The following is a 25,972-nucleotide window of genomic DNA, read 5'->3' on the forward strand; positions in this document are numbered from 1 at the left end:
CCGCCTTTTATGGGGGGTCAGGTTTTTTCCTAGCGGCCACTGAGGCAATTCGCATAACTTGGAAAACACCAGAGCCGCGCTGGGTGCCTCAGTGGCCTTTAACAAAAGAAAAATTACAAGCGGCAAAAGAGCTAGTTCAAGAACAACTCAAAGCAGGGCATATTCAAAAATCCACATCCCCATGGAATACACCCATATTTGTAATAAGAAAGAAATCAGGCAACTGGCGATTGCTACATGACCTACGACAGATTAATGATCAAATGCAGGTCATGGGACCCATTCAGTTAGGGCTCCCAGTCGTGACGGCGGTGCCAAGAAACTGGCCTTCTATTGTAATTGACATCAAAGACTGTTTCTTTTTCATTCCACTACACCCTGCAGATATAGAGCGCTTCGCATTTACTCTGCCATCAATTAATCATGCTGAGCCAGATCAAAGGTATGAATGGAAAGTACTCCCTCAGGGGATGGCCAATAGCCCCACCTTGTGTCAGTTGTATGTAAGCCAAGCACTAGAGCCTTTCCGAAAAGCATTTCCGGACCTGCTTTGTTATCATTATATGGATGATATCTTAATTTGTGGGCCAAATGAGAGGTCTCTTCCTTCAGCTCTAACCTTCCTACAGGAACAGTTAGCAAAATGGGGTCTAACTATATCCCCTGAAAAAATCCAAGCAGGCGGCCTACAAAATTACCTTGGTATGCAGCTCTCTAAAACGTCAGTAAAGCCTCAGCTAATGCAAATCCGTAGAGATCACTTGCATACATTGAATGATTTCCAAAAACTTTTAGGGGACATTAACTGGATTCGACCATACATAAAAATTACTACTGCAGAGCTGAAACCTTTATTCGATATTCTGCCTGGGGACCCTGCATTAGACTCCCCAAGAGCACTCACTCCAGCTGCTATTAAATCATTACAGTTAGTTGAAAGCAGGCTAGCTTTAACAGCAGCAGATAGATGTGACCCGGAAAAGCCTATAAGTGTCATAATTATCCCATCCCCTGGATCACCCACGGGGGCCTTATGGCAAGGAGGACCCCTACTATGGGTTTATCTACCCCATAACCTTAGCCGTGTCATCACCCCGTATGCTACAGCTGTAGCTACAGTGGCAAATAAAGCCTTTAAAGCCAGCATACAGGTCCTTGGGAAACTGCCCGATGTTTGCATAATCCCTTATGATAAAACCCAAATAAGCATTTTAACGCATGAAAATGACGATTGGGCCATCCTGACAGTTGCTTATCCTGTTACATTTGATAATCATTATCCCTCACACCCTCTCATTGAGTTTTATAAAAATACACCCCTTATTTGGCCTAAATCCTGTCGATTGGAGCCATTAATCGGGGCCCTCACAGTATTTACAGATGGCAATAAAGCAGGAACTGGCCCTTATGTGGTAGAAGGAAAATTAATTCCTGTTGTTGTGCCCTCGACTTCAGCCCAGAGAACAGAATTGTTGGTGATTATGTGTGTTTTACAAAGGTTTCTGAATCAACCCATTAATATTATCTCAGATAGCAAATATGCAGTTGCAGCCACCAGGTCTATAGAAACTGCTATTATTTCAGCCAGCCAGTCAGAAATTTCCTCCCTGCTGGCTGAATTGCAACACCTTATACTCTCCCGTGGTGCCCCTTTTTATATTGGACATCTTAGAGCACATTCAGACCTCCCAGGACCTATGGCTGAGGGAAACCGAATAGCTGATGCAGCTGCGCGCTTTTATGTTTGCAGTGCTCTAGAAGATGCTAAGAGATATCATGATAAATGGCATGTGAATGCCCAAACATTAAAGGCACGCTTTCATATCTCCAGAGCTGACGCACGAGATATCGTAAAGTCTTGTGGCAATTGTGTGGTACACTTGCCCATGCCCTCCTTCGGGGTAAACCCTAAAGGACTATTGCCCAACCATCTGTGGCAAATGGATGTAACACATATACCTTCTTTTGGGCAACAAAAATACATTCATGTGAGTGTGGATACTTGCTCAGGGGTCGTTAGCGCAACCCCCCTGCGAGGAGAAAATGTTAAAAACGTGATATCTCATTGCCTGCGCAGCTTTGCCTGCTGGGGAGTGCCTAAACAGTTAAAAACAGACAATGCTCCTGCTTATACTTCTAAAAGCTTTTCAAACTTTCTAGCCTGTTATAATATTCACCATGTTACAGGCATTCCTTATAACCCTAGAGGCCAGGGTGTCATAGAGCGCACTCACCTGACCTTTAAAACTACCTTGCAAAAAATACAAAAAGGGGGAATTGGAGAGGAGCATCACACGCCTACAGACCTTACCAACTTGACCACTTTTATTTTAAATTTTCTCACACTTGACAAAGACGGCGTTTCAGCCGCAGAGCGCCATTGGGGCCAACAGAAAACGCACCAATCTATGGTGAAGTGGAAGGATGTCCTTACTGGTTCATGGAAGGGCCCTGACCCGGTGCTCCGGTGGCACCGAGGTTCCCTTTGTGTTTTTCCACAGGATGCGCCTGTCCCGCTCTGGGTGCCGGAACGTCTCACCAGGCTGGTGGCCGTGGAACCTGTGGAAGATGCTGCTACTGCGGATGACAGTGATGATGATCATCCTGCAGCCTGCCCCTGTGGACCTGGAACCGACCCAACTGTCGCCGAGGCAGAAGATCACCAAGCTTCGACTCCTTCCTCAAATGACTCAGTCTAAAGCGCAACTTTCTCTTTTGGACTTGTACCTGTCATTACTGTTCATTTGTATGCAAGTGTTAACGGTTCAAGGCTCTGTATACTAGGCATACGTTCCTGATCCGCCTTTACTGCAACCTGTAAGTTGGGAAATGAGTTCTGTCCCTGTCTATGTTAATGATACTGTTTTACTAGGATCCCCTTCCTCAGTACATATACAGCCGCAACAGGCGAATATTTCTTATAAGGGCTATTCTGACATGTATCCTATGTGTTTCTCCATGAATGGTAGACGATCACATTGCTTGTGGGTGTTTACACTAGTTCATTATGATGATGTGACTATAGCAGGGGTAACTGCTGGCCGCGCAACATCAATAGGTAAGATTCCCCGGGATATCCCATTATGTGCAGCTCAGTTGGGAATATCTAAAGGAATAGACGTTCCCTGGAGGTTATGTGTGGAAAAGAAGGCCACTGCTTACACCCTTGAGGAGGGATTTACACTTTTAAATTGGGGATCTAGGGCACCTACCCAGGTTTTTAAGCCAAAGGTACCTCCTATACTTGCTCCGCCAAGAGGGTATCCAGTACAAACGGAAATATGGAAGCTTTTAGCCGCTTTTAGAAAAGCAACCCATTGAAACAAGGAAGCCCAAGATCTAGAGGATAGATACCCTCAAGCGTATGTGCCTAGACCTTTTATGCTGTTAGTAGGGGATCTCACCATTAAAAAAGATAAAGCTACATATCACCTGCTCTGTCCGAATTGTACTTTAACTAACTGCATTCAGGGTGTCTCGGTAGATGATGGTGTATTAGTAGTTCGACAGCTCCCCTTTATCATGCTTCCTGTTAATATATCTAAGCCATGGTACTCTAACCCTGGGTTAGAATTGTGGGATCGGGTACAAAATGCCCTTAGTCGGCCTAGACGAGAATTAGGTTTGTTGATCTTAGGTATAGTTTCTCTTATAACAATAATTGCTACAACTGTTACTGCATCTATTTCTTTAACTCAAGCAGTGCAAGCTGCAGATACTGTAGATCATCTGGCACATAATACTTCTCTGGCCTTGGGAACACAAGAGGATATAGACAAAAGGGTTGAAACCAGACTAAATGCCTTATATGATGCTGTGAAGTTTCTGGGGGACGAACTTCAAAGTTTGAAATTGCGAACTAGGATCCAATGCCATAGTGACTACTACTGGATCTGTGTCACCCCCAAGCGCTATAATGTCACAGAAACTTCCTGGGGTCGAGTGTTATACCACCTTGAAGGGGTATGGTCTAACTCTAATGTGTCCCTTGACTTGCTGCAGTTACATCAAGAGATTTTGAATATTGCAGAAGCTCCGCATGCCAAGCTGCCCGTGGCTCAGCTTGCTGACAATTTTGTAAATTCGCTATTTTCTCATATTCCTTCGCTATCACGTACTTGGTATGCTATAGGCTCTATTATAGGAGTGTTAATACTTATGCTTTTATTCATGTGCCTCTTTCCCTGTGTGATGAAATTCATGCTTACAGAATTATATAAAGTGCGAGCCATTGTGCGGAATCAGCAACGGGCTGCTCGTGACAAAACTACACGGCAACCTTGATTATGGGTTGCTCCCACCATAGCTAGTACCCTGCTGCCTAAAGCGTCTCAAAACTGGCTTTGCTACCTAAAAGGAGCTAGTAATTGATGCCTCCCCCTGAATATGGCTCTGTATGCTGGGTCGGTAGCCAAAGACGGGTAAGACTGATCCCACACCATAGCAACCTAAGACAGGGGCTCCTCGGTGAAGGGGAGTACCCGATGACGGGTAAGCATGTGTGTTGAGGATTGGCAACCTAAGACAGGCACGACCCCTGCCGTGTAAAAATACAAAAAGGGGGAGCTGTGGAGAGCCATGCAGCAGAAGCTGGGAGTCACGTACTAGGCGAAGCTTGAGGAGAAGGGCAGATGAATGTTTATGTGGGAGCGCTCCAGGGAACGCACAACCTGTACTGAAGTATCGGGACTAGTATAAGATTAACCAGGGACCATGGGAACGGCACATGGGAACGGCACAAAAACAGAGTGAACAATAAGTTTCAGGGGCTCACGTCAGTAGGCACGAGCTCCCCGCATGATCTGGATTGAAGTCATCTGTATCCCTTCTGATTGGATGTTATAGTAGTTGTGTTATGTGGTGATTGGTTACTTTCTATCCACTGTATCCTATAACTTGGGGCTGTAATCGATGTTCGGGGTCCCGGGGCTGAAGACTGAATAAAGAAGTTTGCCACCCACCTCGTCTGAGGGTCGTTCTTGCGGGTCGAGAGCGACACAATATAGTATTATTAACTACAGACTCTAGTACATTATTACATTCCCATCGGGTAATATTTGTTTACTTTATAACTGGAAATTTCTTCCCTTGACCACCTTCACCTATTTCATGTACCCTTCCTATCCCCCACTGCGGCAACCACCAATATGGTCTCTCTATTTATAAGTTCATTTTTAAAAAGCAATTATTATTTAAGATTCCCCATGCTAATCAGATCATATAGTGTCTGTCTTCCTGTTTGCCTTACTTAGCATAATCCCCATCATCATACATCCATGTGGTAATAAATGGCAATACAAAAAGGCAAACAATGCCTAATTTTTATAAAGGCAGACCTTTGGGGCTGTTTAGTTGGAGCTTGACTAGTCAGGCTCTCCTGACTCAAAAATTTGTTCCTCACCCTCAACCCTCAGCTCCAGTGAGGGTTTTGTGATATGCTCCTCAAGTACCTGGAACATGGACTACTCTAGCAACACATAGAAATTTTGCATTTAGTGGACAACACTGTGCTCTGCACTTGGATGTTAAATCAGATGTCCCTGGGTTTGGTTCCTATGGCACCATTTTGCAGATTAGAAAGAGATGGCCATTTCTTATATCACATGCTATTTATTTCCCAATAATAAAATTTATATGAGCCATTCTGTATAAATTATACAAAAAAATTTTCAAATATGATCTTGATCATTTAAAATTTTAATCAGGATAAAGATCCAAGTCACTGTGATACAGTAATTTATTTTCCTTATTTTTGTATTAATATATGATGTATTATTAGCCCCAGGGGTACAGGTCTGTGAATCGCAGGTTTACACACTTCACATCACATACCTTCCCAAATGTCCATAAACTCCCACTCTCTCCCTACCTCTCTCCCCCCGGCAACCATTGGTTGTTTTGTGAGATTAAGAGTCTCTTTTGTTTTGTCTCCCTCCCAATCCCATCTTCTTTCATTTATTCTTTTCCTACCCTCCTCATGATCCACATTGTCCCTCAACTTCTTCATATCCGAGAGATCATATGATAATTGTCTTTCTCTGATTGACTTATTTCACTAAGCATAATACCCTCTAGTTCCATCCATGTCATTGCAAATGGCAAGATTTCATTTCTTTTGATAGATGCAAAGTAATACATTGTATATATAGTCCATCTCTTCATTATCCATTCATCTGTTTATGGACATCTAGGTTCTTTCCATTGTTTGGCCATTGTGGACATTTGCTGCTATAAACATTCGGGTGCATGTGCCCCTTTGGATCACTACATTTGTACCTTTATGGTAGATACCCAGTAGCGCAATCCCTGTGTCATAGGGTAGCTCTATTTTTAACTTTTTGAGGAACCTCCATGCTGTTTTCCAGAGTGGTTGCATCAGTTGCATTCCTGCCAACAGTGTAGGAGGATCCCCGTTCCTCTGCATCCTCACCAGCATCTGTCATTTCCTGACGTGTTAATATTAGCCATTCTGACTGGTGTGAGGTGGTATCTCACTGTGGTTTTGATTTGTATTTCCCTGATGTGGAATGATGTGGAGCACCTTTTCATGTGTCTGTTGGCCATCTGGATGTCCTCTTTTAGAAATTTCTGTTCATCTCCTCTGCCCATTTCTTGATTGGATTACTTGTTCTTTGGGTGTTAAGTTTGATAAGTTCTTTACAATTTTGGATACTTGCCCTTTATCTGATACATCATTTGTAAATATCTTCTCCCATTCTGTCAGTTGTCTTTTGGTTTTGTTAATGGTTTCCTTTGCTGTGCAAAAGCTTTGATCTTGATGAAGTCCCTAAAGTTCATTTTTAACCTTGCTTCCCTTGCCTTTGGCAATGTTCCTAGGAAGATGTTGCTGCAGCTGAGATCGAAAAGGTTGCGTGTGTTCTACTCAAGGATTTTGATGGATTCCTTTCTCACATTGAGATCCTTCACCTATTTTGAGTCTATTTTCATGTGTGGTATAAGGAAATGGTCCAATTTCATTTTTCTGCATGTGGCTGTCCAATTTTCCCAACACCATTTGTTGAAGAGACTTGTCTTTTTTCCATTGGACATTCTTTCCTCCTTTGCCAAAGATTAGTTGACCATAAAGTTGAGGGTCTATTTCTGGGCTCTCTATTCTGTTCCATTGATTTATGTGTCTGTTTTTGTGCCAGTACCATACTGCCTTGATGATGACTGCTTTGTAATAGAGCTTGAAATCCGGAATTGTGATGCCACTAACTTTGGCTTTCTTTTTCAAAATTCCTCTGGCTATTCGAGGTATTTTCTGGTTCCATATAAATTTTAGGATTATTTGTTCCATTTCTTTGAAAAAAAATGGGTGGGATTTTGATAGGGATTGCATTAAATGTGTATATTTTTTTTTAGGTAGCATAGACATTTTCACAATATTTCTTCTTCCAGTCCATGAGTATGGAACATTTTTCCATTTCTTTGTGTCTTCCTCCATTACTTTCATGAGTACTTTATAGTTTTCTGAGTGAAGATTCTATGTTTCTTTGGTTAGGTTTATTCCTAGGTATCTTATGGTTTTGGGTGCAATTGTAAATAGGATTGACTCCTTAATTTCTCTTTCTTCTGTCTTGTTGTTGGTGTAGAGAAATGCAACTGATTTCTGTGTATTGATTTTATAACTTGACACCTTACTGAATTCCTATACAAGTTCTAGCAGATTTGGAGTGGAGTCCTTAGGGTTTTCCAAATATAGTATTTTATCATCAGCAAAGAGTGATAGTTTGAATTCTTCTTTGCTGATTTGGATGCCTTTAATTTCTTTTTGCTGTCTGACTGCTGAGCCTAGGACTTCTAGTACTATGTTGAATAGCAGTGGTGACAATGGACATCCCTGCTGTGTTCCTGACCTTAGTGGAAAAGCTTTCAGTTTTTCTCCTTTGAAAATGATATTTGTGGTGGGTTTTTCACAGATGGCTTTGATGATACTCAGGTATGTGCCCTCTGTCCCTAAGCTTTGAAGAGTTTTGATCAGGAAGGGATGCTGTACTTTGTCAAATCTTTTTCAGCATCAATTGAGAGTATCATATGGTTCTTGTTCTTTCTGTTATTAATGTTTTGTATCACACTGATTAATTTGTGAATGTTGAACCAACCTTGCAGCCCTGGAATAAATCCGACTTGGCAATAGTGAATAATCATTTTAATGTACTGTTGGATTCTATTGGCTAGCATTTTGGTGAGAATTTTGGCATCTGTGTTCATCAAGGATATTTATCTATAATTCTCTTTTTTGATGGGCCCCTTGTCTGGTTTTGGGATCAAGATGATGCTGGCCTCATAAAGTGAGTTTGGAAGTTTTCCTTCCATTTCTATTTTTTGGAACAGTTTCAGGAGAATAGGAATTAATTCTTCTTTAAATGTTTTGTAGAATTCACCTGGGAAGCCATCTGGCCCTGGCCTCTTGTTTATTTGGAGATTTTTGATGACTGTTTCAATCTCTTTAATGGTTATGGGTCTGTTCAGGTTTTCTATTCTTCCTGGTTCTGTTGTGGTAGTTTATATGTCTTTAGGAATGCATGCATTTCTTCCAGATTGTCAAATTTGCTGGCATATAGTTGCTCATAATATGTTCTTATAATTGTTTGCATTTCTTTTGTGTTGGTTGTGATCTCTCCCCTTTCATTCATAATTTTATTTATTTAGGTCCTTTCTTTTTTCTTTTTGATAAGTCTACTCAGGGGTTTATTAATCTCATTAAGTCTTTCAAAGAACCAGCTACTAGTTTTCTTGATTTGTTCTATTATTTTTTGGTTTCTATTTCACTGACTTCTCTGATCTTTATGATTTCTCTTCATCTGTAAGTTTAGGCTTTCTTTGTTTTCTTTCTCCAGCTCCTTTAGGTGTAGGGTTAAGTTGTATATTTAAGACCTTTCTTGCTTCATGGGAAAGGCTTGTTTCACTGTATATTTTCCTCTCAGGACTGCCTTTGTTGTGTCCCACAGATTTTGAACAACTGTGTTTTCATTATCATTTGTTTCCATGTTTTTTTTTCAATTCTTTAATTTCCTGGTTGACCCATTCATTCTTTAGAAGGATGCTGTTTAGTCTCCATGTATTTGGGTTCTTTCCAAATTTCTTCCTGTGGTTGGTTCTTGCTTCAGAACATTGTGGTTTGAAAATATGCAGAAAATGATCCCAATCTTTTGAAACTTCTTGAGACCTGATTTATGACCCAGAATGTGATCTATTCTGGAGAATGTTCCATGTGCGCTAGAGAAGACTGTGTATTCTGTTGCTTTGAGATGGAATGTTCTGAATATATCTGTGATGTTTTTCTGGTCCAGCATGTACTTTAAGGCCTTTATTACCTTGTTGATATTTTGCTTGGATGATCTATCCATTTCAGTGAGGGGAGTGTTAAATAATATTATTATTTTATTATTGTTGATGTGTTTTTTTTTGATTTTGTTATTAATTGGTTTATATAGTTGGTTGTTCCCATGTTAGGGGAATAAATATTTAAAACTGTTAGATCTTCTTGCTGGACAGACCCTTTGAGTATGATATAGTGTCCTTCCTCATCTCTTATTATAGTTTTTTTTGCTTAAAATCTAATTGATCTGGCATAAGGATTGCTACCCCAGCTTTCTTCCAGTGTCCATTAGGAAAGGTGAATTTTTTTCCACTCCATCACCTTAAATCTGGAGGTGTCTTTGGGTCTAAAATGAGCTTCTTGTAGACAGCATATTTATGGGTTTAGTTTTTTATGCATTCTGATACCCTATGTCTTTTGATTGGGGCATTTAGCCCATTAACACGCAGGGTAACTATTGAGAGATATGAATTTAGTGTCAGTGTATTGAATAAGGTGACTATTACTGTATATTATCTCTGTTCCTCTCTGATCTACTACTTTTAGGCTCTCTCATTGCTTAGAGGACCCCTTTCAATATTTCCTGTTGGTGTTTGCAAATTCTTTCAGTTTTTATTTCTCCTGGAAGCTTTTCATCTCTCCTTCTATTTTCAATGATAGCCTAGCTGGATATAGTATTCTTGGCTGCATGTTTTTCTCATTTAGTGGTTTGAATATATCATGCCAGCTCTTTCTGGCCTGCCAGGTGTCTCTGGATGTCTGCTGCCAGTCTAATATTTTTACCATTATATTAGTTATAGACTTCTTATTCTGGGCTGTTTTCAGGATTTTCTCTTTGTTACTAAGACTTATACATTTTACTGTTAGATGACAGGGTATGGACATATTCTTGATTTTGAGGGGGTTCTTTGTGCCTCCTGGATTTTGATGCTTGTTTCCTTTACCATATTAAGGAAATTCTCGACAATAATTCTCTCCAATATACCTTCTGTTCCCCTCTCTCTTTCTTCTTCTTCTGGAATCCCAATCATTCTAATGTTGTTTCGTCTTATGGTATCACTTATCTCTCAAATTTTCCCCATGTGGTCTGGTAGTTGGTTTTCTCTCTTTTGCTCCACTTCTTTATTCTCTGTCATTTGTTCTTATATATCACTAATTCTTTCTTCTGCCTCATTTATCCTATCAGTAAGAGCCTCCATTTTTTATTATACCTCGTTAATAGCTATTTTTAAAATTTCAACTTGGTTAGATTTTAGTTCTTTTATTTCTCCAGAAAGGGTTTTTTATTTCTCCAGACAGGGTTTCTCCAATATCTTCCATGCCTTTTACAAGCCCAGCTAGCATCTTGAGAATTGTCATGCTGAATTCTAGATCTGACATATTGCCAATGTTCTATTGATTAAGTCCTTAAGTCCTAGCCTTCGATACTACCTCTTGTTCTTTTTTTTTTTTGTGGTAATTTTTTCCTGTCTTGTCATTTTATCCAGATAAAAATATATAAAGGAGCAAATAAAATACTAAAAGACCCCATTAAAATGTGGTTCGACCAAATCAGAAGAGACCCCAAATTGTGGGAGGGAAGAAAGGGTAAAAGGAAGTTCAAAAATAAAATTAAAAAAATGAAAATTAAAGAAAAATATAAAAAAGGAAATATATATATTAGATAGGTGAGTAGAATACAGTTGTCCACTTAATTTTGGGAGAATTTTGGTGTCTTAGAAGAAAGTATCTCCCAAAATTTTAAAGAATGGAAAAAAATATATATATATACACAAAATAAGAGTAAATACAATGAAGGGTTGGAATATGAGTATAAAGATTATTATTTTTTTTAATTTCTAAAGAAGGAGTTGGTAAGTTTGTTGGGAGAATAAAGACAAAGAAATTGGAGAGAATTTGCTCAGGATGGAGTCTAGGACAAAGCCTTGTGCTAGATTTAGGGTATTTTGATCTATTAGAAGAAGTTGTATGCCAGATTTTTGTAGAAGAAAAAAACCTATGTGTATACAAAAAATAAATTTAGATACAATGATGGATAAAATATGACTATAATAATGAAGGTTCAAAAAGATTTTTTTTAAATGAAATGTATTAAGATAAATTAGTTAAAAAATCATTAAAAGAGGAAAGAGTAAAAGTTTAAAAATTACTATAAGAAAAAAATAAAGTTAAAAAAATTAATTAACTCTGTAAGACTAAAGAATCATGGGGAGAAAGCCATGATTTCCATGTTTTGTTTTCTCCTCCTCTGGAATTCCACTGTTCTCCTTAGTAAGTGAACTTGGTCTTGCTAGATTTCTTGCTGATCTTCTGGAGGAGGGGCCTGCTATAGTGATTCTCAAGTGCCTTTGCCTAAGACAGAATTGCACTGCCCTTACCTGGGGCCGGGCTAAGTAATCTGCTCAGGTTCGCTTTTGGGAGCTTTTTTTCCCTGAACGCTTTCCATAGAGCTCTGGAGTATGGGAATGAAAATGAAAATGGTGGCCTCCCAGTCTCTGTCCTGGTGGAACCGAGAGTTCGGTCCCCATTCCTCAGTGCACACTGGGAGAAAAGTGCTCAATCACTCCTGTCTCCCTGGCCTCTGGCCACACTTCAAGCTCACCCAGCCTGTGACCAAGCCTCTCTGTCTCTGGCACAGAGATCCACCTGGAATCTCCAAACCCAGTAGATCTCTGTGCTCTTCCAGGGGGTTATCTCCAGATCTTGTGAGGTCTCTGCTCACAGAGCAGACGCCTGACAGTGCCACCAATCACAATTTAAAGTAACCCCAAGTTGATAGCTCACGCATCATCTCTGCCTCTGTAGCTGGCTTCCTCACTCTAATACCTGGGAGCTCTGTGACACTCAGACACCCCAGATCCTTCTGTGACCCCGTGGGACCTGAGACCATGCTGACCCCACAGGGGCTTCACCCCAGCTTAGCCTCTGGAGCAATCTCCCTCAGTAGAGCAGACTTTTAAAAGTTCTGATTTTGTGCTCCATTGCTCCACCACTTGCTGGGAGCCTGCCCCTTTGGCCGTGGTCTATCTTCTCATCACTTTGGATTCACTTCTCTGCAGGTCCTACCTTTTAGAAAATGTTCGATTTTCTGTTTCTAGAATTGCTGCTCTTCTTCTCTTCAGTCTCCTGTTGGAATTTTAAGTGCTTGGAATGGTTTTGTAAACTGTCTTGCTGATATGCTACCTGATGTCATCTCAGCCTGCTACTTCTCCACCATTTTGACTCCTCTGATAGAGTAATTTTAATAGAATACTTATTTATTTTCTGTTCATGGAAAATAGATTTTTAATAGTTTTTGCTGTATGGATTTTATTCTGTACAAATGACTGTTAGATTAAATATTTATCTGATTTTAACAACTTTATTGATATATATTCCTCATACAATATAATTCCCTCATTTGAAATATATAATGTAATATTTTTTGGTATAGAAGGCTGTGAATCATCATTATCAGATTTTGCAACATCTTTGCTACTCTAAAAAGAAATTCCTCTGGGTGTTATACTCAAACAATGAATCATGGAACCCTACATCAAAAACTAATGATACACTATATGGTGACTAACATAATAAAAATATAATAAATAAGATAAAAATTAAAAAAAAAAAAAACTTCATACCTGATTTAGTCACTTATTATTCACCAGCAGTCCCAGTCAAGTGTAGCCTACTTTCTGTTTTTTTTTCCTTTTCCTTTTCCTTTTTCTTTCTTTTTCTCTTTATCTCTCTCTCTCTCTAGCTCGCTCTCTTTTTTTATTTATTTATTTTTTGTTTGGTTTTGTTTTGTTTTTAAGAGAATTAGAGATCAAATTCCAGAGCTTTGGCAGCAGGGAGCAGGAAAATGTGAATCTCTTAAGCAGACTCCATGATGAATGTAGAGCGCAATGTAAGGCTCAATCCAGGACATTGAGATCATGATCTGAGATGAAATCAACAGTCCAAGACTGAACAGTTTGACCCACCAAGGGGTCCCCAAATCTACTTCCTTTCACTATAGATTAGCTTCTCTAATATTTTGTAAAAAAATAATTATACAATGTATTTTCTTTCTTAACCCTTTGAGGAGGTGTCACACTATTTTCCAAAGTTATTGCACCATTTAACATTATCACCAGCAATTTATGAGAACCCCAATTTCTCTACTACCTTATTAAAATTATTTCTCTACTTTTATTTTTGTTTTGATTCTTTTTTTTATTCTAGACATCCTAGTGGGTGGAAAATTTATCTCATTATGGGTGAGGTTTGTGTTTCCTGTTATCTAAAAGTATTAAACATCTTTTCATGTTCTTTAGCTATTTGTATATTTTTATGGAGGTATGGTTTTTGGCATATATTGCCAGTTTATAAGATTTCTTTAAAAAATTAATTGGCATTATTAAGTTCATTATACAACTTAATATATCTGAAAACAAGTTCCTTTTCAAATACATGATTTGCGAGTATTTTCTCCCAATATGTGGGTTGGCTTAACACATCATTGATGATATATTTTTCAGTACATAAGTTTTTCATTTCGGTAAAATCTAAGGCACTGTTCTGCCTTTTTTTGCTCGACTTGATAGATATTTTTTTTTTACATATATTGGAAAGGTTTTGTTTAATTTTTGATTATGTTTTTTAGTAATAATTTTTTTTCTCTGAGACAAATAACACATATAATGAATTGCAGACCTTTAAAGTATATGGTTTGATGCATTTTAATAAATGTATATATTCCCATAGCCAATAACAAATTCCAGATGTAGAATATTCTAATTAACTCAGAAAATTCTGTCATGCTCCTTTACAGTTAAGTCCCTCAGATGTAACTATTGTCTGTATTTATGTCACTATGTCTTAGTATTGCCTATTCTGTAGCTTCATGCAAATTCAACTACGCATCTACCACTCATAGAGTATGGTCTCTTTCTTAAAGGATTTATCATGCTGACATGCATATCATTATTCCTTTACATTTCCTCCTTGAATATTATTCTGTCTATTGCGTCAACTTCTTTCTTTCAAGTGCAGTGTATTTGCCTTTAATGTGATTATTCAATTTGGGGGAATAAGTTCATCTTATTCTAGTTTACTTTTCTTTCCCCTTTATAACTTATTTTATTTATTTTCTATATTTTTCTGAGCTAATGGAATAGATGGAGTTTGCCTAATACTAAATTTTTGTGTTCTTCTTAACGTCTTTTTAATAGGTGACTGTTTCTAGAGCAGTTTTAGGTTCACAGGAAAACTGAGCAGAAGCAATGGAGATCTCCTTCATCTCTTCTGATTACAAAGTAAGCAGAGGACTGAATAGACCTTTTCCCAAAGATACACAGATGGCTAACTGTACAACAAAAGGTGCTCAACAACACTCATTCTCAGGGAAATGTATATCAAAATCATAATGATATATCACTTCACATCTGTTAGACTGACAATTATCGAGAACACAAGAGATAAGAAATGTTAATGAGGATGTAGAGTAAAGGGATCCTTGTATGTATATATGTATGATGCATATATTTAAATTTTTGTTTAAATGCCAGTTTACTAATATACAGTGTAACCGGTGTTACAAGTGTGCAACTTAGTGAGTGTACTACTATATGCCCATCACATATCTAACCTGTCATCCTACCCACCTACCCTCCTAACCATCAGTTTGTTCTCTATACTTAAGAATCTGTTTGTTGATTTGACACACTTCCTCTGTTTTTTCCTATACTCATTTGTTTTGTTTCTTAATTTTCAGATGAGTGAAATCATATGGTATTTATCTTTCTATGACTGACTGCTTTCACTTTGCACACTACTTTCTAGCTCCATCCTTTTCATGGGAAATGGCAAGATCTCACTTCCCATTCTGGCTGATAATTGAGTCACATGCCATTATATCTATCTATCTAGCTATCATCTATCATCTATCTATCTATCTATCTATCTCTCACTCACCATATACCTAAATAAAGCATATACTTTCCAATTAATCATTTGATGGACACTGCAGCTATTTCCACAATTTGGTTATTGGGGATGATGCTGCTGTAACCTTGGCATGCATGTGTCCCTTTGAGTTAGTTTATTGTATTCTCTGAAATGAATGAATTTTAGAAGTTCATGATACAACCCCTGGTATGCATCTATTCAAGGCATGGCTGTGAATCTGCTCTGCTCACTATGAGCATCAAATTCTATTGACAATTTTAACTTGATAATGCACACTGACCCCTTTAGTAATGAAGCACAAACAAAGAAAGAAAATGGCTTCTTGCTGCCAAAGTAAGTTCTCTCACACTCTAGATACAAGGATACTGAATATTTCTGAATGCCTCTTAAACTTTCTTTTATTCCATTGATGCAACCCAATTTTAGATAGAATTATATACATTTTTTTTCTTCAAGGTCGTTTCTACCTTTCTGTACTTAAATCGTGGAAAATATGTTGTATCTATGGTGTATTGTAAATTCTTATTTAGTGTGGACAGCACAAATAGTTGTACTTCTTTCCCCCCTTACAGTTGTAGAAGTCTCTTGCTGTAGCCCCTATTTAATATTCATAGAAATTATCTGGATATCATAAAGTCTTTTTAATACTACATTTAGAAAATGCTATACATAATGCCTCTGTTATACTAATAGTCAAAAAACATTAAAGCAATTATGTAATAAAAAAATCACATATATTCATATACATATATAGCCTTTTGACTTTGGGTTCATTAGGATGAAAAATTTTTCAAGATGAACTAATGATATAATGAAAAGAACTTCTTGACTCACAGTTAGTTCCTTTGCTCTGAATGTGATCAAAGGAAAGCAGGATTCTTTAATTGATATGTGCTTTAAGAGAATTAAAAGCCATAGAGAACAAGTCCTTCTTCTTTTTTCTTTCTTTCTTCTTTCTTTCTTTCTCTTTCTTTCTTTCTTTCTTTCTTTCTTTCTTTTTCTTTCTTTCTCTTTCTTTCCAGCTGTTTATTGTTTGAACAGTTGTGATTGCATAAATATCTTTCTCTCTACCAAACTAGGATGTAGACTAAGATGTGAGAAGTATTTCATAATCCATAGTGTCAGAGTTGAGCTCTCAGATAAAGTAAGAACCAGGCTGCCATTATGAGGAAGTTTGAGGACAGAAGTACAGAGAAAAGTAAGGAAATCAGCTGTCTTTTTTTTTTTTTTTTTTTTTTTTTTTTTTTTTTTTTTTTTTTTTTTTTTCCATTTATAGCATATTCACAGAATATGCTATTTTATTTTATTTTTTTTTTTATAATTTTTTATTTTTATAAACATATATTTTTATCCCCAGGGGTACAGGTCTGTGAATCACCAGGTTTACACACTTCACAGCACTCACCAAATCAAGTCAAGATAAACACTATTGTATTTGATATGTGTACAGGTTAAGTGATCAACCAAAGTCCTTAATTCATCTTTTGCTTTCTGAGGTAATTTTGATATACCAGAGCTTTCTCATGGCATTTTTCACTTCTGCATTCCTCAGGGTGTAGATGAGTGGGTTGAGAAAAGGGGTCCCAATAGTATAAAATACAGTCACCATCTTGTCCATGGGAAAAGTGGTTGGGGGACGTGTATATATGAATATACATGGAACAAAGGTTAAGATAACTACTGTGATGTGAGAAGTGCAAGTCGAAAGAGCTTTTTTCCTCCCTTCTTCACTGTGATTTCTCAAGGAATGCAAGATGACAATATATGAGATTATCAGAATCACAAAACTGCTTGAGCAAAGGGCCCCACTGTTGGACACCAACAGTAGGTTGATCCTATAGGTGTCCATGCAAGCAAGTTTCAGCAAGGGCTGCAAATCACAGCAGTAATGATCAATCAAATTGGGTCCACAGAAAGGCAGTCTCAAGGCCAGGATAATCTGGGCTATAGAATGGATAAAAGACCCTATCCATGCAAGAATAATAAGGATGGTGCAGACCTGTCGTCTCATGATGGTTGGATAATGTAAGGGCTTACAGATGGCCACATAATGATCAGCAGCCATGAGGATGAGCACAAAGACATCCATACAGCCAAATAAATGTAGGGCAAAGACTTGAGTCATGCACTCATTGTACGTTATGATTTTTTTTTGCAGAGAGTGAATCCACAAGTAGTCTGGGAGCTATGGATGTTGAGAAGCAGAAATCTGTAAGGGACAAATAAAATAGGAAAAAGTACATGGGGCTCCCAAGTGTAGGGCTGTACTTGATGGTCACAATAATAAGCAAATTCCCTACTACGGTTCCCACATAAAAAATGAAGAATATTACAAATACCATTTTCTGTCTCATGGGATTTTGGGTCAATCCTAACAGAATGAACTCAGTTATGCTGCTATTTTGTTGCATGATTTCAGGCAAAGCAGAGAAATTGAAGGTTAGAAATAATCTACAGATAAAAAGTATTATGAAATGACTACTCCATTTGGAGATCAATCCATATGATCATGAATGTGTGAATTACCAGTGTTGAATCCCTTACCTTCTGTGTTGTTTTCTTCTAAATACGGTGAGAGTCATAATATTTAGTCACAATCTATTCACCTGAGTGCTTACAGAAACAATGAAAGTCAATAATAAAAATGTATGTGATTCTTCAGGCATAATAAACATTAATCTGGGGAATTGGTATGAGATGGTATCTTTCTGAAGTGAAGGTCTCTCTTTAGTTTACAGCAAGGATCCATTAGGGCAGGATGTTGCCAAATAGAGAAAACTCCTACATGATTTACATAATGCTTTTTCACACTTTTTTAGCCTTGTAGTTCAGTATTCTGAACAATCAACAAATAATGTAGAAACTTTTGATAGTGCTTTCATTAGGACACCTAAAAGAGAGAGAAATGAGAGAGAGAGAGAGAGAGAGAGAGAACAGAAAGAAACATATTTTAGTTGTGAACATGCAGTCATTTGGTCCAATCCATTATGAAATTTATTTTAATCTGTTATCTAGACTGTTTATTTCCTGTGCTTAGACTGTCAATAATTTCTAGTTGTTTAGAGTTTTAAATTCAGTTTCTACCATAAACATTTTATTCCTTTTTAAATTATACTATATAAAGGATAACTTACCATTTTAAAAATATCCTCTATGGTTGTTGAAAATACATTGTAACGATGCTGCATTAAAAATAATGCTTTTAAATACCTTCTCTTAGTAGATAGTTTATTAATCACCTTAGTATATTAGTGGTTCATAACAACTGTCTTCTGACATAGGCTTCAGGAACAGCAAGATTCCTAGGACCAGGGTAAGATTTAAATGTCGGTGTCAGAATGTGAGTCACTGTAGAGACAGTTCTGGACTCATGGCTCTTAACCACATCATGCCCCAACCACACTGCTAATCTCTTAGGAGCCAGAGAGGCTCTTTGTCCAACTCTATGGCAAACAGGAATAGAATCTTGTCTGTGGTTTCTAGCAGTTAAATATTTTAAAAAGATATCTATCTTTCTATCCACCCAACTATTTATTGATATATGCTGTATTGATCATTTATCTATCCATCTATCAACCATCTATCATCATCTATCTATCAAACTCTATCCATCCAGACCTACTGATCTATCTATATAACAGAGATACAAACTGAGACATTTGTATAGTTCACATAACAGATATAAGAAAGTCTTACATTCAAAGGGAGCAACATAAGAGAGACAATTTTATTCTGTTTACTGCTAAATTTACCATCTAGGAAAAATGTACAAATCTATTAATAAGGATTAATAAAGCAAAAGAAAGATTTAGGAGAGTTTCTTATTGATACCATCCAATACTTTTCAGTCCAATCCAATACTCACTTACCACCAAAAAGGGAAGCCTGCTTCATCCCAAGTAAAATCATTATCTCCATGGAGCACTTCCTTGGACACTCAAATACATATTATTTCTATTTTCTTATCTCTCCACCAGGAGCTGCTGGGCATTTCTATCATTTGGTCTTCTCAGTTTCCATTGTAATCTATGTCTAGAAAACCCCTAAACTTTCTATTCTTCCACAAATGGCTTTTTTGTGTTAGTTTCACACTGTGGCATTGATCAGATTAATTTTCTGTGAGTTAGATACACAATTATATTAATTCCTAACACTAATCTTAGCAGCGTTGGTAAGAGTTTACGAGGTTAGGATGTTCAGTTCTCCTCCTTTCTTCTCAAGGAAATTTGGCCACTCTTTGCTCAAATGAGAATTAGGAAAAAAAAATGTTTCTAAAATTCGGTCTGATCTCATTTGATGTCACTGAAGCTCAGGTTCTCACCTGCATGCCTGAAGAAGCTGGACCTGGATGCATCCCACATTTTCTGAAATCAAATCTCACATGCAATGTTGACTGAGAAATGATTTCCTTTGCCTTTCTTGCAGTAGTATTTAAATATGAATGATACAAAATATTGGAGTCTGGGGAAGGTAATTCTCTGAAATCTCCCTTTTTTTTTTTTTTTTAATTTAACCCTTCCTTTTTAATTAAAAATCCTGAGCTAGATGTAGTAAAGAACTTAATCCTCAGTATGTATTAACAGGTTATGGGAAAAAGGTGATCTCTTCTTGAAATTAAAGGTGAACATTTGGGCCATAAAGGACATCTTATGGCTAGAATAGAAAAATAATAATAATAATAACAGTGATTATCTAGTGATCTAGTGGCCAGGACATGGTTCTTGATACCATTATCCAAGAAAATGAACAGAATTTCTTAAGTAAATGGCTGATTCTAGGTTTGGGACAGGGAATGTACAAGATGATCTGGAGAATCTTGGAGTGATGGAAGATAAGGAAGTGCAAAAACACACACACACACACACACTGTGATAAGAATATGGCAAAGGGACACAAGAGCAATGGGAAGAGCCCCTAGTGACAAAAGCTGGAAAAAATTGAGGAACAAAATAAATGACACTGAATTGAAATGTACCTCATAGTTTAAATAATCCATAAGTTTATAATGATATTAAAAGCTTCAATTAGTAAGTAATCAATAGGGGAGACTAGACAAATCTCCCATAATAAAAGAATCCCTAATGATACTGGTGTTAACTCTGCTCTCAAAGGAATGTAGGCTAATTCTGTCCCTTATGTGTAGAGTGTACACAAATGAGTTCCATCCAAAAGGCTCACTGTGGAGTGGGATGGAAGGAGTCATTTTAGAGATCAAGGTTAACATCAACAATGATGAGTCACATTGAAAGTATGTACCCACTGGCATGATCTGATGCAAATGGAGCTTGGTCTCTGTGATCTTTCTCCTAATAACCCATATCCCTGTCTGATCTTGAGTAGAATATCAAATAAATCCCAGGTGAAGCTTTTTATATAAAATGTCTTACTAGTTCTGCTCAAAACAGTCAAGTTCATCAAAAACAAGAACACTGGAGCAGAATTCTTGTGATGTGCACTGCATTAGCTATAGCAATGTCACATCATTATTGTACATACATCAAAGTATTAAAGTGCTGTATGTTAATTGTACTTGAAATAAATAAGAGAATATCTAGAGAAACTCACTGTCTGGAGGTGCTGAAGAAGATATGTCAATTGAATTTAATGTGGTATGCTGGATGGGATTCTGGAGAAGAAAAACGCCATTAGTGAAAGTAATCTGAATAAAATATGGTTGTTAGTTAAAAATAATGTGTTCCCATGAAGTCAATTTGCTTGTGAACTAATGTACTCTTCTATGTAAGATGGAAACTGAGCACAGAGTATATGGGAAATCTCTTTTTCACCATTTACCTGTTAATATAAACCTGTTATAAAATATGACGTTTTTTAAACATAAATGGCTTATTTCACCTAACATGTCACCAGTGTATTTCTGTTGTAGCATGACTCAGGAATCTTCCTTTTCTATGCTGAATAATATTTCACTGTATGTGTACCACATTTTATTTGTTCATATGTTGATGGACACTTAGGTGGCTTACCTATTTTTGCTAATATGACTATTGGTGATATGGACATGAAGGCACACACATTTCTTCCAATCCTCACTTCCAATGCTATTGTTATATACCTGGAGGTTGAAATTAGAGATCACTTGATCATTGTATTGTTAACTTTCTGGAATGTCATACTGTCTTTCACAGTGGCTGTACCATTTTTACATTCTTATAAGCAGAATACACATATGTCTTTAGTGATGTTGAGTACTTTCTCATCTGCTTATTGCCCATTTGTATATATATTTTTTGATAAATGTTTATTCAAGAGTTTTGTTGATATTGAGGCTTAGGAATCCCATGAATTGACTTTTCACTCTATGGATTGTGGCCTTTGATGTATAGAAGCTTTTAACTTTGAGCTTATTCAAGTCATTTGTTTCTTCTGTAAGCTTTTTGTGTGTGTGATATGCAAGAAATTATTTCCTAACATAATGTCTTTAAGGTTTTATTAATTTACATTTTCTTTCAAATATTTTACAGTTTTAGCTCTTACACTTACGTTTTTATTCATTTTGTGTTTATTTTGTATATGGTGTAAGTTAAGCCCCACATTTACTCTTTTGCATATGAATCTCTAGTTTTTCCAAACTATTTGTTGGAAAAAACATCCTTTTCCTATTAGACGATGTTGACACCCTTGTAGAAAGTCAGGTGACCATATAGGTGATGCTTTGTTTTTGGGATCTCCAATCTATTCCATTTTTGTAGGTCCCTGGCTTAATGCCATTACCACACTGTTTTCATTACTATAATATTATGATAAGCTTTAAAATCAGGAGATGTGAGACCCACGACATTTTCTTTTCAATTTTTTTTTTCTTTTGACTAAAGATCTCTTGAGATTCCATGTGAAACTGTCAGCTGATTTTTTTTTATGCTCAAAAATTGCCATTGGAGTTTTGATATGGGTTGTATTAAAACTGTATTGTTTCATGTATTACTGACTTCTAAATAATATTGAGTCTCCTGATCCATGAAGATGTGACATCTTTCAGAATACACACACACACACACACACACACACACACAATGATCTGTTACAAAGAATTCGGGTTTTTTTAGATGGAAGCTGAAGAGTGCAAAATCTGCAATGTCCCATTTTGAATCTAAACACCAGAAACTGTTAAAATCATAATTTTAGAGCTGATATAAGAGCTGATGTCCCAGTTCAGGTCCATGGGCAAGAGCTCTGCACATCAGGAAGAGTTACTGTGTCAGAGTGGAAGCCATCAGATAGGAAGAGTTTGGCTCTCAGGCAGGAGAATCCCCTCAGACTCATAGAAGTTTAGTCTTTTATAATTTTCAGGCCTTCATTTGGTTGAATGAGGAACCACTTTAGTAAGAACAATCTACTTTATTCACTCTCAAACTTTATTTAAAGTTTATATAACTTTATTATACAAAAGTTAATATCATCCATAAAAATCTTAGTCATAACCAAAAGCAATAGTCAAACCAATATCTGAGCATCCTGTGCTCTAGAGAAGTTAACACATAAAATTAACCAGTCCATTGTTTATCCACACAGTATGTGTGTCTGTGTCTGTGTGTGTGTAACATACAAAAATCATACCTAATCTCCAAATAAAGACTATACACGGTTATAATTCCACCTAACATCGTACAACTCTCCTGCATGCAAATGAAAATGCACCAAATACTCCACAAGAAGGCAATGGGTGATTTGTACTTTCCCCTTGATGTTTACTTAGCTAAAAACAATGATGGAAAATAAAAATAGAAAAAAGCTATAGCACAAATTCAATATATCTTCAGTTACATGCTAAGGTAATAAGAAAGGGAAGAAAATTTTTTTTTCTTTATATATATATAATTATATATATGCACACACATAAACATATTCATAATATAAAGAGTAAATAAAATAATTACCATCTTCATTTTTTAACAGTCCCATGATTAATTTATAATTACTTTCTTCTATTTTTCATTCTGTATTCAATGTGCCTTCAGCAGGCAGGAGAGCTGGTTGTGTTTCTTTAGCTGATGGGGTGACACAAAACTTCATTCCTCAAATGTCTGGGTTATTAGTAGTTATGCCTGGATTGCATTGTTTTAGTTTTCCTTTGACCTTGATCCCAGAGTGTGGTGATACTAAATGTAGTCCTATGGATCTCCTGTATTCTAGATGTACTCTTCCTTATTTCCACTGTGCAGTAGTAGTCCAATTTCCCCTTGGTTGCCAGGATCAGTCACCCCAGCCAGCACAACAACTTACTCCTTTGCCTTTAGATTCAAAGACATGAGCTTTTTAAAGTGGTCAGGCAGCAGTCCTAACACTCTGTTCAATAGAGTTGTGTCTCCTGTTGAAAATTTTCTCCCACTGAATGAAGACCTTGAAGCAAGAAGAGCATAAGTAAAAGGGCATAGGAAGCAAAAAATTGATAGTGGGTCACTAGAGTTAACAATGTGTGGTGCTTCACCCATTTATACCCTTTGATTAGAGGTCTGGTTATGGGAGTTCAACAACATATCATGGATGCTGATTCAGAGCATCTAGGGCCTTCCTGAGAAGTGAGGCCCCTTGTTTCAACTCTGGGATGTACCTGGGTTGTACTATAACTAGTCCTGCAGAAGTTTGTTCCACCATTTTAGGAGACTAATTGCTTCAAAAGGATGGGGAATATGGTAAGACCAGTGAGTTCCATGAGTTTGGGCCCATTACGGCACTTGATTTGGTATGAACTAAGATTGGTGATCAGAAGCAATCTGTGTGAAATGGTATGAATGTGGTTAAAAAGTTCTCTAAGTTCTCAATGGTAGTTTTGGCAGAAACATTACATGCAGGGAATGCAAATCCATATCTAAAGGATGTGTCTATAGGGCAGTAAGAACAAATCACCACCCTCCAGTGATGGAAGGAGTCCAATGTAATCAACCTGCACCCAGGCTTATCATGCCAAGGAATGATGCCATATGGGAACTTCAGGTTGCTTCTACTGCTGAAAGATTTGGCACTCAGCCATGGTCATGCCCAGGGTAACTTTAATGGTTGGAATTTCATGCTGTAGAGGTCATGTACATCCTCCATCTCTGCCACCATGACCACTGTGTACATGCACCCATTGAGCTATGATGGGAGTGGATAGTGAAAGAGGCAACTGGTATGCACAAAATGGGTTATCATACCCACTTGTATATTAAAATTGTCCTCTGAAGGTCAGTCCTTGATAAGCATTCACAAGGTCAAAGATACTTGCGTGTTTTTACTTATTCAGAAAGCTATGTAAACATGCTTCTTCCTTACATGTTCTTGTTACAAAGTTTCCATTTTATTTTCCCAAGTCCCTGTTTATTCAGCCAATCCTTTGGCCTAAACCCAGGCATGGGTAAACTTTCTACATCAGGCCATTTCTTCTTCTAAGAAAGGAGAGAACACCATGTGCCTCACTTCAAGTTCTACCAATTGAAGGACATTCCTTCACCCCTGACCTTCATGGATTTTCCAGAATGTGGTTGTAGTGCTGCATCAAATTAGTTTTGAGCTGCACCTACATAATACTGCAGAATTTTCTATATACTAGGTCCATGTCTTTTCTTCTTCTACAGTTGGTCATAGTGAATCCCTCACATGACCTTGGGTGAGGGTTGAGGCGAAGGCATTATAGCAAAATTGGGGAATGTGATCATTTGGACACTTCATATAAGTTTTTCTTGAGTTCTGTGTTGGATAGGTCACTTATACAATAGTCCCTCCATATGTGTGTGGGGGGGAGAGATGTGTTTCAAAACCCCCCAGTGGGTGTCTGAAACTATAAAAGCTAAAGAACTTGTTATATAATTTTTTTCATACATATATATCTAGGATAAAGTTTAATATACAAATTAGGCACAATAAGATATTAATAATAATGAAGTAGAAAACTTACAACAATATACTGTGAAAAAAGAGTTATCTGAATATGGTCTCTCTCAAAGTACCAGAGTGTACTGTACTCACTCTTCTACTTTTGATGATATGAGATGATAAATTGTCAGTTGTGAAAGAAATACTTGGGGAACTTCAAAACTGTACCCATGTAAACAGCCTGATGAGGAGGATTTCCAGAAAATGACCTTGAAGAAAAAATAAATCACCACAAAACAAACTTCTTCAAACCTCTATGTTCTGAGAAAGAGCCCAAGAAATGAATTGTTTCATTGTTCATTTTTCTTATGGAATAAATCTAGTACACCAAGTTCCCAAAGATAATGAAATTGTCTGAAAGAAAAACATAACAAGGAAACAACATTTATTTCTCAGTCAAAATAAATGGAGAATGATAGTAGTTGGAAAAGGAAAAATGGGTACTCACTGCTGCTTGGCATGAATATTTACAGAAATTGAGGTGTACATATTTTGATCACTTTACCTCCATTTTTAGCCCATTCATTCACATTATATGAAGAAACAAAGTCCAGAGACATAAAGCAATTCTCTAAGTCACACATCTAACCATGGAACTCGGGCTTTTTAACCAACTGAGCCACCCAGGGGTCCCAGGAACTCGGGCTTTTAAAAATTTTTTTTTTTCATTTGCTTGTTTTTAGGAATTTAGTAGTTCTCATTCTGTGTAAGACAACCAACTAATTTTGAATCAATTAAGAGTTAGAGGATATGGTAATGTTCATATATCTAGAAAGGGTCATCCTATCTTTGCCCCAGAATTAAAAACATGTTCCCATATTTTCCCTTCTGAATACTGCCATGAGT

At 37.2% G+C, this 25,972-nt stretch overlaps 1 pseudogene; it reads right to left on the reverse strand.

The window, feature by feature from the left end:
* Nucleotides 1-16,733: 16,733 nt before the first annotated feature.
* LOC101685421 lies at nt 16,734-17,667 on the reverse strand (annotated as a pseudogene).
* Nucleotides 17,668-25,972: the final 8,305 nt, after the last annotated feature.

Source organism: Mustela putorius, unplaced genomic scaffold (genome assembly GCF_011764305.1).
Source record: "Mustela putorius furo isolate JIRA1106 unplaced genomic scaffold, ASM1176430v1.1 tig00000127_pilon_pilon_pilon, whole genome shotgun sequence".
Taxonomy (NCBI): domain Eukaryota; kingdom Metazoa; phylum Chordata; class Mammalia; order Carnivora; family Mustelidae; genus Mustela; species Mustela putorius.